This window comes from Macaca nemestrina, chromosome 13, assembly GCF_043159975.1.
Source record: "Macaca nemestrina isolate mMacNem1 chromosome 13, mMacNem.hap1, whole genome shotgun sequence".
In the NCBI taxonomy this organism is placed as follows: Eukaryota; Metazoa; Chordata; class Mammalia; order Primates; family Cercopithecidae; genus Macaca; species Macaca nemestrina.
In genome coordinates this window covers 50184387-50203074 of record NC_092137.1, presented here as the reverse complement: position 1 = coordinate 50203074, position 18688 = coordinate 50184387, and the positions used below count along the sequence as shown (strand labels likewise).

Here is an 18688-nt window from a genome sequence, read left to right as displayed (position 1 = left end):
GTAGCACTTTCACCTTCTTTATAACGCAAAGGAAGCAGACAAGCAAATATTTTTAAACGTAAAAAATACAATGTAAGTGTTGTAATGAAATAATAAGTAAAAGTTGTGGTACACAAAGAGAGAATGGATAAATAATTATTGGGACTAAAATGTAGTATATTCAAAACATTCCACTCTGTATCTGTGTCCTGTTGCTGTAACAAATTACCAAAAATATAGTGGCTTAAAACAGCACAAATCAATTTGTTTACAGTTCTATGGAGGTTGGAAGTCTAGCATAGATGGGCAGGACAGCTGCATTCCTTCTGGAGGCTTTAGGGGAGAATATGTTACCTTGTCTTTTCCATTTTCTAGAAGCCACCTGCGTTCCTCATTTTATGGCCCCTTCTTTGCGTCACTCTGATCCCTGCTTCCCTTAGTATAGCTCTGTCTCTGACTCTGGTTCTTTTGCCTTATTCTTTGTGACCCTTGTGATTACATTGGGCCCACCAGACAATCCAGGATAATATCCCCAACTCAAGAGTCTTAATTATACCTACAAAGACTTTGCCATGTCAGTTAACTTATTTAAAAATTCCAGAGATTAGAAAGTAGATGGATTTAGCCTACCATATTATGTAAATCCCCAATCTGCCTTTCCATTCTTGTCCTCCTCTTGATTCAGGTGAACTGAATGATTTGTGAGTCCAGCATGCTATCTTTTTGTAATGTCTTTGCTTATGCCATCTCTTTCAAAGAAAATGTTCTTCTACCTTGTCTACATGTCCTGATATTTTTCATCCTTCCAGGCAAAGTCAGTAGAACTTCTGCAATTCCTCCCTGTACAAAGTAATTTTTTACCTCTCTGAACTTTCATAATACCTTATCCTACTTCTCATGACTCTCACAAACAAATAATTTTAATACAAGGTGGAAAAAAGTGTGTGTTCTCCCCTTCTAGACCATAAGGTCCTCAAAGGCATTTTCTGTGTCTCATTTATCATTGTACGTCATACTCACTTCACCCCACTCCCAGCTTCCTGTGCAGATCACTGCTCATTGTGGATGCTCAGTAAATATTCATTGAAAGGATTAATGAATTTCTGGAAATCACCCTGTCATTTTAGCAGAGTCATGAGGCCCAAGGGGCATACACTCAGGCTCTCTAAATCTTTTTTTACTATCCAACATGGTGCTTTCCATACTTGAAATACAGGCTATTTTCTTTCTTTTCCTATCTTTAAGGTATACTGATTGTTGAAAATGATATGAACAGCAATAGGCTTTGCCATTTTTTAAAATATGATTACACTTTAAAGATTTTCTCTCAGAAGGCAAACTTAGGGCTTCTGAGAAAGCCTCAGAAAAGAGGAAACAAAATTTCAACACCCCTATAATTACACATGACAATGTTGTTAAAATGTAGAAATTCAGTTTTTAAAAAGTAAAGAAGGTTTTTTATAAAACATTCATTTCAGTTAGTTATTCCTGTATATCTAATTTTAAAGAAATTACAAGTTACCTTTCTCTCATTTTTCTCCTCTACTGAGAATTTAAAATTGAGTTTCATGTCTTGACTCTACAGATTTGACAGATGTTGCCACCCTCTTCAATCACTGTGAGAAATGTGTATCCTTAGCTATATGAAATCGAAAGGTGCAAAGAAGATTGGAGAGAATGATTATTTTCTCTCCCTTCCTCAGGTGTTTTCTTGTTACCAAGGAGTGTTTCAGTCATTCCTTTGAGTTGGGTGAAATTATGAGAACTACACCTAAATTGTCGATATTTCATTCTCTCGCAGCATTGGATGTGAGGCATTGGTGTGACAGAATCCTGTTTCTCACACTTCAGTGATTTTTCCATGATGTTATGAGCAAAGTGAAAGAAAACTGCTAACCTGTTTATTAAGTTCTAGAAATTCACTCTCACCTTTTGCTTTACAAAAAGCAGAATACTTTCTGGACTGACTGTATCATCAAATAGTTATTTTGAATGCGAATGAATGAGCATGACTGGCCAAAGGAGTCTATTTAATGGCTGTAAGTTTGTCTCTGGGGTTTAGGATGACCATGTTCTGTCTTTGTTTCCTTGAGGTAGTTCCCTCAGCTATGATGTTTTTACGTGACTTGAGGTCCTTATAGCTAGGTTATGACCATGTGATCTCTGAGATACTTGTATTTTTCCCAACAACTCTTACCAGTGTAGTTTAAATATACTCTAATCTTCAAGAATCAACTTGTGTAGAATGCGATACATTATTTTGGATATTCTGTCATTGTATCTGAGTGTCATATTATCTGTGGATTAAAATTACTCCTTTAATGTCTTACAAGGACTTTCCCAAACTAAACCTTTTAAACAGACTGGATTTGTCTATTAGTCATATTGCTTCAAACATACCAATAGAGAAAGAAAGAGGCATCCTGCTTATATTCTATACCTATTTCTGCCTGCACTTAATATTTTGACCTGTTGGGTTCCACAATAAGAAAGCACACCAGAGAAGCCCCAGGTTTGTCTGCAGAGTCATCAACACATTGAAGAGCAAATTTGGGTTCCAGTTATGAGTCTTCATAGGCATTAAGGAAGTGTGCCCCCGTACTACGCTTCATTACTGCTTCCTGAGAGACTCCACTTGTGAGGGAAAACAGAGGATCCTCAGTGTGATTCTGAAGCAGTGGTTTATTGACTATACTTAATTATTTAGTTGCTGTATTGTTCCTGAGGACAGTTCTCTTGGGGTACAGGGCAGGAAATTAGAGAATGCCATCTGATTGGGCATGTGACTTTGAAAGGTTGACAAAAGGCAGAAAACATCACCACAGCCAGTTCTTCTAGGAGTTCTTCAAGATATACAAATGTACCATTCAAATAAGTTAATGAGGTAAAGGTGGACACCCTATTAAGGGTGTTTTGGGACAAAATTCAGAACCTTTGGAATTTTTATCTGCTATGATGAGCAATTGCCTAATCTTTTTCTATTTTCTCCATGATTTCTAAATGTATTTTAATTTCTTAAAAGACAATTTTTAGGATACTTTTAGGTTCACAGCAAAATTCAGAGGAAGGTAGAGATCTTCTTTATACTCCCTGCCCCCACACATGGATAGCCTCCCTCATTATCAACACCCTCCACTAGAGTAGTACATTTGTTACAATGGGTGAGCCTGCACTGACACATCATTATCAACCAAAGGCTGGAGTTTACAGGAATGTTATACATTCTGTGAATTTGGACAAATATATTATGGCATGGATCTCTTATTATAGTGTCATACAGAGTGTTTTCACTGCCCTAAAAGTCCTCTATGCTCTGCCTATTCATCCTATCCATAAAACCCCTAGCATCCAGTGAACTTTGTACTATCTCTGTAGTTTTGCTTCTTCTAGAATGTCATATGGTTGGAATTACATCATACTTTTTATTTTGGCTTCTTTCACTTAGTAATATGCATTTAAGATTCTTCCATGTCTTTTTATGGTTCAATAGCTCATTTTTTTTAAATGATGAATAATATTCCTGTTATCTGGGTGCACCACAGTTGATTTACCCATTTACTTACTGAAGAACATTTTGGTTGGTTCCAAGTTTTGGCAATTATATATAAAGCCGCTATAAACATTTCTGTGCAGGTTTTTGTGTGAACATAAGCTTTCAACCTTTGGGGGTAAATACCGAGCAGAATGATTGCTGGATTGTATGGTAAAAGTATGTTTAGTTTTGTTAGAAACTACCAAACTGTCTTCCAAAATGGCATGAAATTGTGCATTTCTACTAGCAATGAATGAGCATTCCTGTTGCTTGACATCCTTGCCAGAGTTTGGTGTTGTCAGCGTTCCCGATTTTGGAGATTCTAATAAGCATGTAATGGCATCTTATTGTTGTTTTAATTTTCGTTTCCCTGATAGTGTATAATGTGGAGCATCTTTTCATGTGCTTAATTGCCATCTATATCTTTTTTTGTTCAGCTGTCTATTAAGATTTTGCCCCCCACTTTTTTTTGTTTTGTCATTGTTGAATTTTAAGAGTTCTTTGTATATTTTGGATCACAGTCTTTTATCAGATAGGTCTTTTGCAAGTATTTTCTCCTAGTCTGTGGCTTGTCTTCTCATTTTCGTAATAGAGTTTTTCACATAACAGAAGTAGTGTTGTTGTTGTTTATTTGTTGTTTGTTTGTTTTTTGTTTTTTGAGACGGAGTCTCGCTCTTGTTGCTAGGCTGGAGTGCACTGGCACGCTCTCGGCTCACTGCAATCTCCACCTCCCAAGTTCAAGTGATTTGCCAGCCTCAGCCTCCCGACTAGCTTGGACTACAGGCACGCACCACCATGCTTGGCTAATTGTTTGTTTTGTTTTGTTTTGTTTTTTTGTTTGGGTTTCTTTTTGTATTTTAGTAGAGACGGAGTTTGACCATGTTGGCCAGGATGGTTTCCATTTCCAGACCTTGTGATCCACCCGCCTCAGCCTCCCAAAGTGCTGGAATTAGAGGTGTGCGACACTGCGCCTGGTCCAGAAGTTTTTTTTGTGTTTTTATTTTTTTAAGGAAATACAGCTTATTAATTATTTCTCTCATGGATCAACCCTTTGGTTTTGTATTTAAAAAGTTAATGCCATACCCAAGGTCATCTAGGTTTTTCTCCTGTGTTGTCTTCTAAGAGTTTTATGGTTTTTCATTTTACACTTAAAGGTTTGATCCATTTTGAGTTAATGTTTGTGAATTGTCTGTCTCTAAATTATTTTTGTATATCAATGTCTAGTTGTTCTAGCACTGTTTGTTGAAAAGATTATCTTTGGTTTATTATATAACCTTTGCTCTATATAAAAGATCAATTGATTACATTTATGTAGGATTATTTCTGGGCTCTTCTATTTAATCTATTTGTCTATTTCCATTAATCTATTTGTCTATTCCTGCGCATTAATACTACAATGTCTTCAATATTGTAGTTTCATAGTAAGGCTTGATGTTGGGTGATGTCAGTCCTTCAACTTCGTTCTTCTCCTTCAATATTTTATTAGCCATTCCAGGTCTTTTACCTCTCCATGTAAACTTTAGAATCAGTTTGTCAACATCCACAAAATAACTTGCCAGGATTTTCACTGGGATTGCATTGAAGCTATAAATCAAGTTGGGAAGAACTGACATTTTGACAGTATTAAGTCTTTTGACTCATGAGCATGGAATATCCATTTATTTAGTTCTACCCATTATTTACTTATTTGATTTAATTCCTCAATGTTTGTAGTTCTCCTTATATAGAAGAAAACTACTTATTTTTTAGATATTTTATGTGATTCACATCTATGTATTTCATTTTGGGGGGTGCTAATGTAAATGATATTATGTTTTTTATTTTGAATTTTACTTGCTCATTGTTGGTGTATATGAAAGAGATTAGCTTCTATATATTAGACTTGTATCTTATGACCTTGCAATAATCATTTACTAGTTCCAGAAGTTTTTTCTGATTCTTTCAGATGTTCTTCATACACAGTCATGTCACCTGCAAGCAAAGATCATTGTATTTCTTCCTTCTGAATCTGTATTCCTACTATTACTTTTCTTGTCTTATTGCATTAGCTAGGTATTCCAGTAGGATGTTGAAACAATTGGTGAAAGGGGAATATCTTTGTCTTGTTTCTAATCTTAGTGGAGAAGCATCAAGTTTCTCACTATTAAGTATGATGTTAGTAATAAGTTTTTAAAATATGATTTATCAAGTGGAAGAAGTTTTCTGTTTATTTCAATTTTTTCCAAATTTATTTATTTTAAGCATGTTTAGTAAATCAAGTATTTATTCAGTATGTAGGAAACATTTACTTAGGAGTTATTTGTGACAATTCTACCTTGATTGTGTTGTTCTGTGTAGTCCTGGGGTATTTTGTACCTTGCAACCACCACTGAGTTACCTGCAAATCAATAGAAGAAATTAAGAACCAAACCCCAACTGAAGGTTAATAAACATAGATACTTTTGAAGCTTGCTAGTAGTGCCAACATTAGCTACAAAAGGTATTCTTTCATTCAATGTGTGGTGCCCTCTGTGAATCAGGTATTAGGAATAACATGATGAATAAGATTATCACAGATATTAAGAACCAAGTAACTATTAAGATCATCCTTCACTCATTTCTTCCTGCTCTTAACTCCCCAAATTAACATATCAGTAAGTCTCATGAACACTGACTTCAGAACAGTCAGCTCTGCCTTCTCCACCACCAACACCTATGGCAAGCCACTATCATCTCTTGCCTAAACTGTAAAACCTCCTGACTCGCATCTCTGCTTCTCCATGGAACATACAGGATGATCTTTTAAATATATAAATAAAATTGTGTCATTATTCTGCTCTTACAACCTTCAATGATTTCCTATTATATATAGAATAAAGTCACAATACCCTACCTACCCCACACGGCTTCCATCTGGCCACCTGGCTCTTCCTCCTTCCTTTTGTCTTTCCTCACTGTGCTCTTAGATCATTCTTAGATCACGTTATCTTTCTTTTGATGCTCAAACTCTTTCTTTTCTTAGGGCCTTAGCAGTAGTTATTCACTGGGACAGAAATGTTTTTCCCCCAGTAGTCATTTGCTGGCTCCTTCTGATTGTTCAAATCTAAGAGCCTTTCCTTGCACACCCAATATAAAGGGCCCTTTTACTATGTTCTACCACTCTTTGATAATTTTTTTTTTTTAATTGCTTGGCTGGTTGCAGGGTTGAAAGGGAAAAGTGGGCCCAATGTCTGGGAACTGATCTAATCCATACAGTGAGGCCTCAGCATTGTTAGAAGCTGGCCTGGAGCCCACAGGTAGACCATATTGTTCACCCGTTAAACAGAAATAACTTCATAGAGTACCAACATGAAACACAGTCACTCTAAGACCATAATAAAGTGAGTGAAAATAATACTACATCATTATTTCATTTAAAAACAGATAAAAATTGGTGTCACTATATAACCCACAAAATGTCAAACCATCTTTTGATTAAATTGAATGAATACTACTTACCTACCAATTGTAACTTTATTCTCACTCTAGTCTGCTCTTTGTATAGATAAGATTCATTGAGCTGTCCAATACTAGAATTGCTTCCACTTTCTGGCAGCATCCAATCCAGAACAAAGTCCTGTTTCCTTAAACCCTCCCCAGAATCAGTTAATAAGCCCAAATTATTTTTAATAAGCTTTTACTAATGCCCTTACTTAGTATCTTACTAAGATACTTCATGGCTCCCTGTGGTGTGTGTTCTTCGTTGCTACAACAATCAATAAACTCACTTGTTCAAGTAAAGGTATGCTCCTCATGGTCTTTCCCTGGAGGGCATTGACTGGTTTGTTGGTTGGCTGTCGGTTTTCTGACTTTCTTCAAATAGAAGATGGACCCACTTAGAACCTTGTTGTCACATTTGCTACTACTGCATCTGCAGAGTCTGAAACAGACCTGCCACTTAGTAGACCCAATACATGTTTGTTGAATGACTTCTTTGATCTTTTTGACATGGAAATTTAATAAGGTATATAACAGTGATTTTCAAGTAAAGATCCTTAGCCTAAAGACCCCAAGGTTTCACTTGGTATATTGCAACCTGAACCAGAAATGTGAGTCCTTTATTTGCTTTTTTATAGTCAAGTGGCACAAAAGCCATTGGACTTGGATTTTCATCATGCAGTTAAGGGTTACCTATCAGCTTATTAAGAATTAAACAATCTTGGCATTCATAAGCTTAAAATAGCATACTATTACAGTTACTCAGAACTCAAATGGAATAATCTAGAGTCTGGCTGCCACATTGTGCTGGGCAATGCTTCAGATTCCCACTGTACATGCATATGAACAGGTGGTAGAAATTCCTACCTGATTTCTGTTGGATATAGTTTTCAATTGATGAGAGTTTTAATTTCTAAAATAATTTGTTGTAAGTTTACTTATAGCGTTTGCAATTTGGTTAATTTAGATTTCTTACTTAACTCTGCTATGTAATTGTACGTAATTGCATCAATGCACATTTGTTCATAATTAAATTTCAGACATGTACGCTTTACAGTTCAAATATTAATCATCTCTTTTCCCTCCCATTATCTTGCCTCCCAAATTTATTTGTACGGTGATAATTCAAATCATTCTCAGTGCTCACAGGTAAATAGGCAGGCCTCAGGGCTTTTTTTTTTTTTTTTTTTTTTTTTTTTTTTTTTTTTTTTTTAATAGCTAACTGTGTCAAGACCAAAATTAGTTTAAGGAGGGTAAAATGTCTAAGAGAACTCTGTTACTATGTCATTAAGTCTTCTGGCCATGTACTTTGTGATTCAGCCATGAGTTTAGATAATGTAAACCTCTTTTGAAAGCCAAAGACAACTAGTATATCTGCTGTCCTATGACTCATGACAAAGGAAGAGTCAACTCAGATCTGTGAACCCTCTTTTTGTTTCCCAGTCTAGCAGCTATTTTGTTTACCAGACTTTAGCAGAAAAGAGCCCTCTTTTCAGTATATACAGTTTTGTTTTGTTTTTTTTTCTGATAGAATAGTCAAAATAGTTGTCTGATTACCAAGGTAATGGTAAGTCTTTCTCTGTGGGTTTCCTAGATTAGGAGATAATAGAACCATTTTCAAAGAATCAAAGAATTTATTTATTATGTAATAGAACATTTAATTTAGGAGGACTGTTTCACTCTTTAATATGTATTTTCCCAACCATCACATTTTGCAACAATTCAGCAGGGATGAATGTATAAATGTTTCATTTCCAAGTTACTAAGTGAGTATATTTCAAAGGATCTGATTTGGCAGTAGACCACATAAAAATAATATTTGTTACTTTTTTTGTTCCACTCATAGACATATGAAACTATAGCTTCTAATCAATTCATAGATATTTATTTTCGTATTTTGCTTTCAATTGTTTTGTAATTGTGAAATTAAAACTAAATATATACATTGATTAGACCTTAAAATACTGCCTAATACATTAGGATAAATTCTATAGGAAAAAAATGTGTAATAATAACTTCTCTAGACTTCTAGTTTCTCTTCCAAAAGTCACATCTGCTGCCAAAAAAGAAAAAAAGAAAAGAAAAAATAAACTTTGTTTCATCTAGAATAAATTTAGGTATGATTAACTCATCCTTCTATTTAGATAGAATGGTGACATAATGGGCTGAAAATTTGACAAACTATGCAAATACTACTATATCACATACTTTAAAGGTCTTTAAAGGGACCATAAGACACTATGGGCTTCAGTCTATCAATGTGTAAGTTAATCAGTGTTACATGTTGATGTATACTATGGTTCCAGGCAGGCTTACCACATGCTGTAAAGTAATACCTAAGGTTTGTGATGATGTTCTCCATCAGGAAAATTTCAAATAGGGAAACAAAAATATGACATATATGTAAGTTAGACACAAAAAATAAGAAACAATGTATGCTCTAAATATTATAAAAACATTAGAGCAGTGTTTCTTAAAATATGGTCTAGAAGTCTTGTGGGCCAAGGATGAGGAGGGGAAAGGAATGTTGTAAGACCTTTTCAGTGAGGTCAAAATTATTTTCAAAATAATACGAAAATTTTACTGCATATTCTCACTCATATGTGGGAGCTAAGAAAATTTAGCTCATTGAAATAGCAGAATTGTAGGCTGGGAAAGGTAAAGGGGGAAGTGAGAATAGAGAGAAGTTGGCTAACAGATACAAAATTACAGTTAGATAAAGAGGAGTAAGTGATACTGTTCTATAGCACTGTAGTGTAAATATGTTTTGTTTAGTTTAGTTTTGTTTTGTTTTGTTTTTTGTTTTTTGTTTTGAAATGGAGTCTCACTCAGTCACCCAGGCTGGAGTGCAGTGGCACGATCTCGGCTCACTGCAACCTCCGCCTCCAACCTCCGCCTCCAGGGTTCAAGTGATTCTCCTGCCTCAGCCTCCCGAGTAGCTGGGATTACGGGTGCATGCCACAACGCCCAGCTAAATTTTGTATTTTTAGTAGAGATAGGGTTTCACCATGTTAGCCAGGATGGTCTCGATCTCCTGACCTCGTGATCTGCCCACCTCAGCCTCCCAAAGTGCTGGTATTATGGTAAATATGGTTAATAATAATTTAGTGTATATTTTCTTTTTTTTTTTTTTCTCACTCTGTCACCCAAGCTGGAATGCAGTGGCTCACTGCAGCCTCAACCTCCCCAGCTCAGGTGGTCCTCCCACGTTAGCCTCCCAAGTAACTGGAACTACAGGTGTGCACCACCCTACCTGGCTAATTTTTGTATTTTTTGTGGAGATGGGATTTTGCCATGTTGCCCAGCCTGGTCTCAAACTCCTGGGCTCAAGCAAGCCACCTACCTTGGCCTCCCAAAGTGCTGAAATTATAGTTGTGAGCGACCATGCCCAACCTAATGTATATTTTCAAAAAGCTAGAAGAAAGAACTTTGAATGTTCCTAAAACAAAGATATGAGAAATCTTTGAGATTACAGATATGCCAATTACACTGATTTGATTACTACACGTTGTATGCATGTATCAAAATATCATTCTGTGTCTCATAAATATGTAGTTATTATATGTCAACAAAAAAAGAAAATACTTTATTTACCCTTTTCATTCTCATTGTTTCATAAGGATACAGTGGAATTTTTCAGAGACTACATGATATGAAATACTGCAATAAATTGGATGCAGAAGCAAATATGAGCCCCAGTCTTCTATTTTAAGAGATATTGAAAAGATTTGCAAAAATGTAAAACAGTATTATTTTCTTCAAAAAATGTATGTTTTTAAAAAGTAGTTACTTTTTAAATTTATGTTAATATTAATGGGTTTATTGTTATTTTTAAATGAGTTAAATTATTTAACTTTTATCACCTTTAATTTCGAATAAAGTAAATATCCACATATGTAATCTACCTAAATAATATGTATGTCTTTGGAGTCTTCAATTGTTTTTAACAGTGAAAATAAGATCTAATGCCAAAATTGAGAATCAATGCTTCAGAGAAATGCTATATTATTTATGTGATTATTTATGTAGCACATGTGTCCTGTGGCATCTAAGTTTCTGGCCAATTTATCGCTTCATTTAGATCGAAGTAACATATTATTAAGTTAACCACCTTTTAGGTTGCCTACAATTTGTGATACTGGATTGTTTTTATTAATTCATGGTAGTGGTCTTTAGAGTATAAAGCATTTTCTTCACAGAAAGGATGGGCTTTTAATTATTCCACAAATGAAGTACATTTCCTTCCGTCATACCATGAAGTGATTCTGTACCATAAAATTGTTACTATAGCTATGGCCCAATCGAATGTGAAATGTGTTGTCAGTATTGCTAATGATGGTTTAACTTCCAAAGTGAGTGAATATTTTTTTTTTTTAAATATCAAGCAATGTAGATTCGAGATTTTGTCTATGTTATCATTCTCACTCATTTGCATGACAGTATGCCTTCTTAAGTGAAAAGGGGAAGATGAGGTTGTAGCCAGCTTGCTGGGAAAGTGCCTGGCGGTGTGTCCTGCAGGTAAACTCCATTCGTCTTGCTTGTCACAGTGGAAGTAGAGAATCTAAAGCAATTAATGTAGCATTTAAAGAAGTGACTAAAGTCAATGCACACTAATGACTTCATTGTTTTTGCTTGATCTGACTGGAGTTTATACAAAAATGATGACTGAAATAAAGCCTAACATTTTCTAAAGAGTGCAAGCAAAATCTAGTGCACTGCAAAATAAAAGCATCTTTCCCAGGATTCACATGAATCTATACAGTTTGAAAAGGAAAAAATTCTAAGAATAGTATTTACCAAGCCAAAGCCTTAGGTCTTCATTAAGTATAGAACACTAATTTCTTCCATGGTGAATGAGTTATGTCAAAAATAAAATTTATTGAATCATAGAATTGAAATAGTCTATGCAAATCCTAGATATAACTTCTTCATGTTAATAGTTAATAAGGATTTCTCCTATTTATTGACCATTAAATCTGTGCTAGTTTCTCTGCTAAGTGTTATATTTTATTTATACCTTATGGAAATATTTGAAAGGTATATATTGCTGTTACTCTCATTTTATAGGTGAAACGGCTGTGACTTAGAGAAGTTGAACTAACTAGCTAGCTAAATCTAAGTGCCAAGGCTGAAAAACCAGATCTGTCTGATTTCACTGCCCCATTCTCTCCACTAAGTTATTCCCTCCCTATAGTCACATATTACATGCATTGGATTGGCAATATTGATCACTTTCATTTCTCAGGAAAGGACGCCCAAACAGGCAGATTAAATGGTTTGTACCAAGTCACCAAATAAGAAACAGAATCCGTGTGTCTTTAGGTGGACATGTGGAACTCAATCCATCCGGGGTATGGGACTAGACATCATTCTTCTCAGCTCTTTCAGAATGCTTACTACTATGCAATATAACTTCTGTGGCATTTATAATACACGTGTGTGTGTGTGTGTGTGTGTGTGTGTGTATGTGTGTGTGTTCTCAAAGGACTTTGTCTTATATTTATCTTTTCCACAATTCTTTGTACCTAGTTAAGCTGTAAGATGTATTAATGACTGAATGACTAAGTAAAGAAATGGCCCAACACAGTGCTTTCCTGAGTGTAAGCTCTAGGAACTACCAAGAGCCATAAAAGAAGAGAGAAAGCAGCTCCCCTTCACTGGCCACTCACCTCAATATGAGTCCTCTGATACTGTTTTTTTATATGGTATTATTCGTAAGCATTATTTTGGAAAAAGTGTTTTTATTGCTAGATAATTTTGTTTGTTTTTAAAACACCAGTTTAGTTTATATGACATCAGATCTAATTTTCTCAGTTTGAAATTAGCAAAATTCAGTTGGATCTAGTGATTTTACTAGAATGAAGGCTAAAATGTGGTTTAAAATACATGAATTCTGGTTCTGATTTTTCCACTTGCTAGCCACATTTCTATGTGTTAGATTACTTATCTTTCAAATTACATTTATGGTATACTTGCTTGGTCTGTATTTGCTGTTTCTGATTTTTTTTTTTTTAATTTTTTGAAACCAAGTGTCACTCTATTGACCAGACTGGAGTGCAGTGCCATGATCATGGCTCACTGCAGCCTTGGCCTCTTAGGCTCAAGTGATCTTCCCACTTCAGCTTCCTGAGTAGCTGAGACTACAGGTGCTGCACTACCACACCTAGATAATTTAAAAAAAAAAATTTCATGGAAATGAGACCTCACTATGTTGCCCAGGCTGGTCTCAAACTCTTGGCCTCAAGTAATCCTCCTGCCTCAGCCTCCCAAAATACAGGAAGGAGACACAGTGTCCAGTCTTTGTATTTCTTACCAGTTTTGGTAAAGATAAAATGAGAGAATATATGTAAAAATGCAACAAAATGCACAGTGATATATGTTAGAATAATTATTGATTTTATTTTGTTAAATAATTTATCAGCAGTTATTTTAAAACATTTATTCCATCTACAGTGGGACCATGTACATGCTGTGTTCTCCACAGGTGATTTCTAATCTTATTTACTGGTCCTAACACTTAATTAATAAAAGTTGTTTCTGTATGAACTAGAAAGAGACATTTTCTGATTCCAGAATACCTAAAAGTCATTATCTAAAGGACTCAAAGATCCGATTCACAGCATATCACAGAATCGTGCTATCTAAGCCTGAAAGTCATCAGCAAAGGTATTAAAAATGTAGACCTACAAAATATATACATGTAAAAAATATAAAAATATAATTTAAAAGATGTATAAAAATATAAATGTTCCTATTACTAAGTAACCTATAAAGGACTTAAGGAAAGAAAGCGTTTTTACCCAACATACAGCCACAGGTTTTGACTTGAGTATCACGTTGACATTTATCCATTTATTCCTCATTTGCTTAACAAGCATTTATTGAATGTCTAATATAACCAGCCCCTGTGCTAGAAGCTGACGTTCCAAACATGAAGTGGACCGCAGCTCATCCCTTGAGTTGGTAATAATCTAGAAAAAAGAAAAGAAATATACAAACTGTAACAAACACAGAGCTATTTGAATAAGTGCCCCAAATAGCATTATTACAAAGTACTATGGAAACACAATGGAAATAATGACTAACTCTTCCTAGAGGATTTGGAAAGGCTGCAAGAAAGAATAGCATTTGAGCTTGGTACAAAACAATGTGTAGGAGTTTACCAAAATTTTTTATTTAAATGGGAAAAGGGCATCCCCAGATAGAAAAGACAGCATGTTCATGCCAATAAAGATGTTACAGAACATAGCATACTTGAGACAATGTGAAAATTAGAACAAGTCTTTTGAAAAGTAGTTTGACAGGTTGTTTCAAGATCTCTAAAAACACTATGTCTTTAGTCCAGTAATCTCATTTATGGTCATTTATATTATGAGAAAAATACAAAGGAAGAAAAGTGTTATTTACAAAGCAGAAATGCAGAATAGAAATGCGTCCATTATCTAAAAAACACAAAATAGGTATGTACATTACAATACATCCATTTGATTTATTATTCTTTTGCTACTAGAATAATTATGAATATTCTAAATCAAGATGGAAAATGTATGTGCCATTATATAACTTGTAAAGCCAAAGAAAATTATATCTTTATTACTATAACTTTTTAAAATTATCTATACAAATAAGAAATGAAGACTTTGAAATAAAAATCAAAACAACAGCCTCATCAACAAAAATCATGTAAAGTTTTGTCAAGGTGGTGGGATTTTGAGTGATTTTTAAAAATAGATTTACTTTTTTGTTGTCATATAATTTACTAATTCAACTAATAGTTATTGATGATTTCATATGTGCTGGAAGCATTGCTAAACCCTCCAGCTGAAAAGATAAAGAAGTTTATCATTTTAATAATAAGTACTAACAATTTTAAAGAAAAGTACTTTATACCTTAATGCCTTTGCTAAAATAATGAACTCTACCATCATTCAAGGCCCAAATTGAATGCAACCTGTTCCATGAAATCTATTGATAATCTATTCATCTCATCATTCATAATCTTTTTCTAGATTTATCAATCTTCTCTCTGTCCAAATGAAAGACATTGTGTTTAATAATTGAATTGGATGACCCGGCATGTCCAAGTCTGGTGTGATTATCTGCAGGGGATGGTTGGAGAAGAATCTGGTTCTTGACTTTATGTACATTGGAGAGTGTGTATCTCAAATAAGGTCTAAAACAAAGTCAGGATCACCTGGAGTACATGTTATACATACAGATTTTCACTCTCATCCCTGAAAATTATAATTCCGTAGATCAGCGTGTATCCAGATGCTTTGCATTTTTAATAAGCACCCTAGATCTTAAGCAACCTGACTTTGGAAAACCTGGCTATAAAATATTGAGTCTTCATTAAATACGTGCATCTGATACTGGAATTTTCCCTTGGAATGCTGTATTTATGTAAGTGTACATATGAAAATATCTTCTGTTCACTGATTTTTAAATATATTCAGTCGAAGCTGAGCTTTGTTTCAAACTCAGATTTCACAGTTTTGTTAATAGGCGACATTCACTCCATGTGGACTCTGTATGTATATATGCTTATGTTCATACATAGGGTTATGAAGTCTTCTGTGGCCTTCTGCATAGGTGTCTTATTTAAGTCATTCTTGTTGCATAAAATATTATTGCTTGGCTTATTATCAAGAGTGGGGAAAGTGGGGAGGAAGAGGATTTACACTTGATAACGTCTGACAAGCTATATTCACGACAAACCAAAGTTTCTCGTATAGTCCCTTGTTGTGCCTCAACTACATGTTAAGTTTTATGTTCATTTTTCCTTTTATTCTTTTCTTTCTTCCCTCCCTACTCTTCATTTTTCCTTTTCTCTAATTTTCCTTAATTTCTTCTAATGAACTTCTCCATGGACTATGGTTTTTTGATTAATGCTTTCATCAATCAGTTACTAAAAATATTTAGCCACTGACTAAAGTTTGGTAAAATGCATTGTCCTGAAAGATTCAGTTCCTTATTAACCTTATCCTTTGGGTCTTGAGGTTGGATCCAAGTGAACAATATGTCATCCTTCTGTCAAAGTAAAAGAAATACATAGCCTGCAAAAAGCTCAGAAAATTTAAAAACTGGTTACAGACTGGCAGTAGGAAATCTAGAGATTAGCCTAAAATGAGCATGTTTTGGCACCATTAATCTTTGACCTTAAGCTTTCCAACCTGGAAGTCAGCTAGGAGAAAAACTACAAATAGAAGATTTCTGTACAGTGTACTATTTCATTTTCATGAATCATCATTTCACATGAAATGGCTGATGACTTTTCTCTGGGTAGATTTATTGTCAAGCAGTTGGGAAGGTTTTGATCTGACTTCAGTAGGTTCTCATCTTATAAAGGAAACTTTACCTCTCTTTAGAGGTCTAGAAACCCATCCTATGAAAACCCCTCTCAAAATAAATTATTTTCGAGCATATACAAAATGACACTGCCTGTAGATCTGCACATTCGTGGTTTCTAATTGCAGCAGTGAGGTAGGAACCAATTCAGCCAAGTGCCCTATTTGTAGGTTCAACAGGGTCATCCTATTCTAAATGCTATGATTTGTACATTTCTTCTATGCACATTAATGTTCCTTGCTCAAAAATATTTTCAATTAAAATATTTCATACTTTATAAAATTCAATATGGGAAACTATCCCTTTATGGATGGCTCTAAGTAATCTGCATTTTTCCTCTCTGCTCTGAAGCTATTATCTGTTCCAATTTCTCTCTTGGTAAACAACTACTACTAAAAACTTACCTTTTTATTTATTTATTTTTAAGCATCCCATTTCTATTCATTAGAAATCTTGTTGATATGGCTTTTCCTAAAGAAGAATTCCAAAGGTGAAATTCCAATATGGTCCCAAGGTTCTTAAAGTATGGAAGATGGAATGTGTGTTAACAATGCAGACTCTTGTAATACATCTAAGTTAGAGTGGGAATCGGTCTCCAGGGAAGAGCCCAGAAATCTGGATGTTTAACATGTTCCTTTTTGGTTCTTATGCTTAATAAACTTTAAGAACAACTATTCTAGAGCACTAGTTCTGATTTGGAGAGAACATTCAACATGTAGTCATAGACTTTCAGTTGCTAGCTTCATGGATATATATGTTATTTAATCCCTCTGTGTCCCAATTTATTTATTTTTAACATTAGCATAATAATTTTCAGGATATGATGTTAATGAAAAGATTGCCTGGGGCCATAGGTGTTTTGTTTCTTTTTGCTTTTAAAAAACCATATGTACCTGGATAAACAACCAGTGTAAGAAAAACGAAACCTACAAGAATATAGTAGCAGAAGAAAAAATATAAGACTATGTGGAATTTTACTCACTTGGACATTAATTTCCTTCCTATCGCTAATCCATACTTGCAAATATTAAATTAATAGTTAATAGAAGTTTAATGGTACTCCATGGTCTCAAAGTAGTGCTTCCAGTATAAAGAGAAAAAGGAAAAATAATAAAAACCTAGGATAATCTGCTTGGATTTTCCACCACTTCTATTTTTCCCGTCTCTTTAAAACTGAAAACAGTCCAAAATATTTCCCTATGCTATGGCTCCTCTCACCTGGAGTTTACTTTCTGACATATGTCTTTTGACAGTCATCCATGCATCCTATTCATCCCAACTGTAGTGCAAATAGAAATGAGAGTTTGTATTTTAAAAAAAAAAAAAAAAACAACTTCAGCAGCCACTTAAATTCTTCTGAAAGGAGAATACTCAAGGCTTCTTTTGTATTTCATAACCTATAAATACTCATTGGAATATTTTGGAGGATAATACTTCCTCTCCCTGATAGCAAAGGCTTTCCGTGCCTTAATACAGCATCAACATGGGAAAGAGAAGGCTTTGGAGATTTTTGCTATCTCTTATTGAACATCAACTTTTTCCCTCCCCCTAAGTTTTTGTTTGTTTGTTTGTTTGTTTGAATCTTGGTCTGTCACCCAGGCTGGATTTCGGTAGCATGATCTTGACTTAACTGCAACCTCCACCTCCTGGGTTCAAAAATTATCCTGCCTCAGCCTCTCAAGTAGCTGAGATTACAGGCACATGCCACCATGTCTGGCTAAGTTTGGAATTTTTAGTAGAGACAGGGTTTCACCATGTTGGCCAGGCTGGTCTCGAACTCCTGAACTTGTGATCCACCTGCCTTGGCCTCCCAAAGAGCTGAGATTACAAGCATGAGCCACCACACTCAACCCCCTTCCCCTAAGTGTTACCCTGGTTGATATCTATGATGATTTTTGAAAGCACCTGAAATTTGCCAGTATTAGGTTCACTGATTGCTTTGAATGGTAAAGAATGTCACTTTTGCTTAAAATTTAAAACAAATTATTTAACCTCTCTACATTAAAATCCACCATCTCTAAAATGGAGTTGGACTATTCAAGTTGTAAAAATCTATCTAGTTTTAAGAGAATTGTGACATGTAGTGTTCCCCCACACCACAGAATTTGTAATAATATCCATGGGTTTGTGGCCATCTTTTATGATCATGACCTCTCTTTTCTTTTTATGGCTCTCTCTCTCTCTCTCTGTCTGTCTCTCTCTCTCTTTCTCCCTCTCCTCTGCCCTCCCTCCCCCAGCTATTTTTCTGTGACATTTCCAACATTTCCTTTGCAACAAAGGCATTTGTTTTGCTTAAAGCTGCTCCAGCGTCCTAGTGCTTCAACTGGCTGTCTTTGATCCTTGCTGCACTAACCCTGAACACCACAGGTGTGG

At 35.0% G+C, this 18688-nt stretch overlaps 1 protein-coding gene and 1 long non-coding RNA gene across 35 annotated transcripts in view; one reads left to right on the top strand and one right to left on the bottom strand.

The window, feature by feature from the left end:
- The window catches only part of LOC105465018 (neurexin 1), a 1132644-nt gene that overhangs the window by 1052607 nt on the left and 61349 nt on the right, over nucleotides 1-18688 (top strand). The gene's annotated exons all lie outside the window — the stretch shown is intronic.
- On the bottom strand, nucleotides 5348-16829 carry LOC105465017 (uncharacterized). Of its 2 annotated transcripts, XR_003014150.2 has the most exons (5): nucleotides 16720-16829; nucleotides 13768-13938; nucleotides 7258-7409; nucleotides 5826-5888; nucleotides 5348-5482 (listed from the first exon to the last, which is right to left on the bottom strand). It is a non-coding gene; the product is annotated as an uncharacterized lncRNA (long non-coding RNA). The 2 variants fall into 2 exon arrangements; XR_011612169.1 differs by lacking the exon at nucleotides 5348-5482 and having other exon boundaries at nucleotides 5758-5888.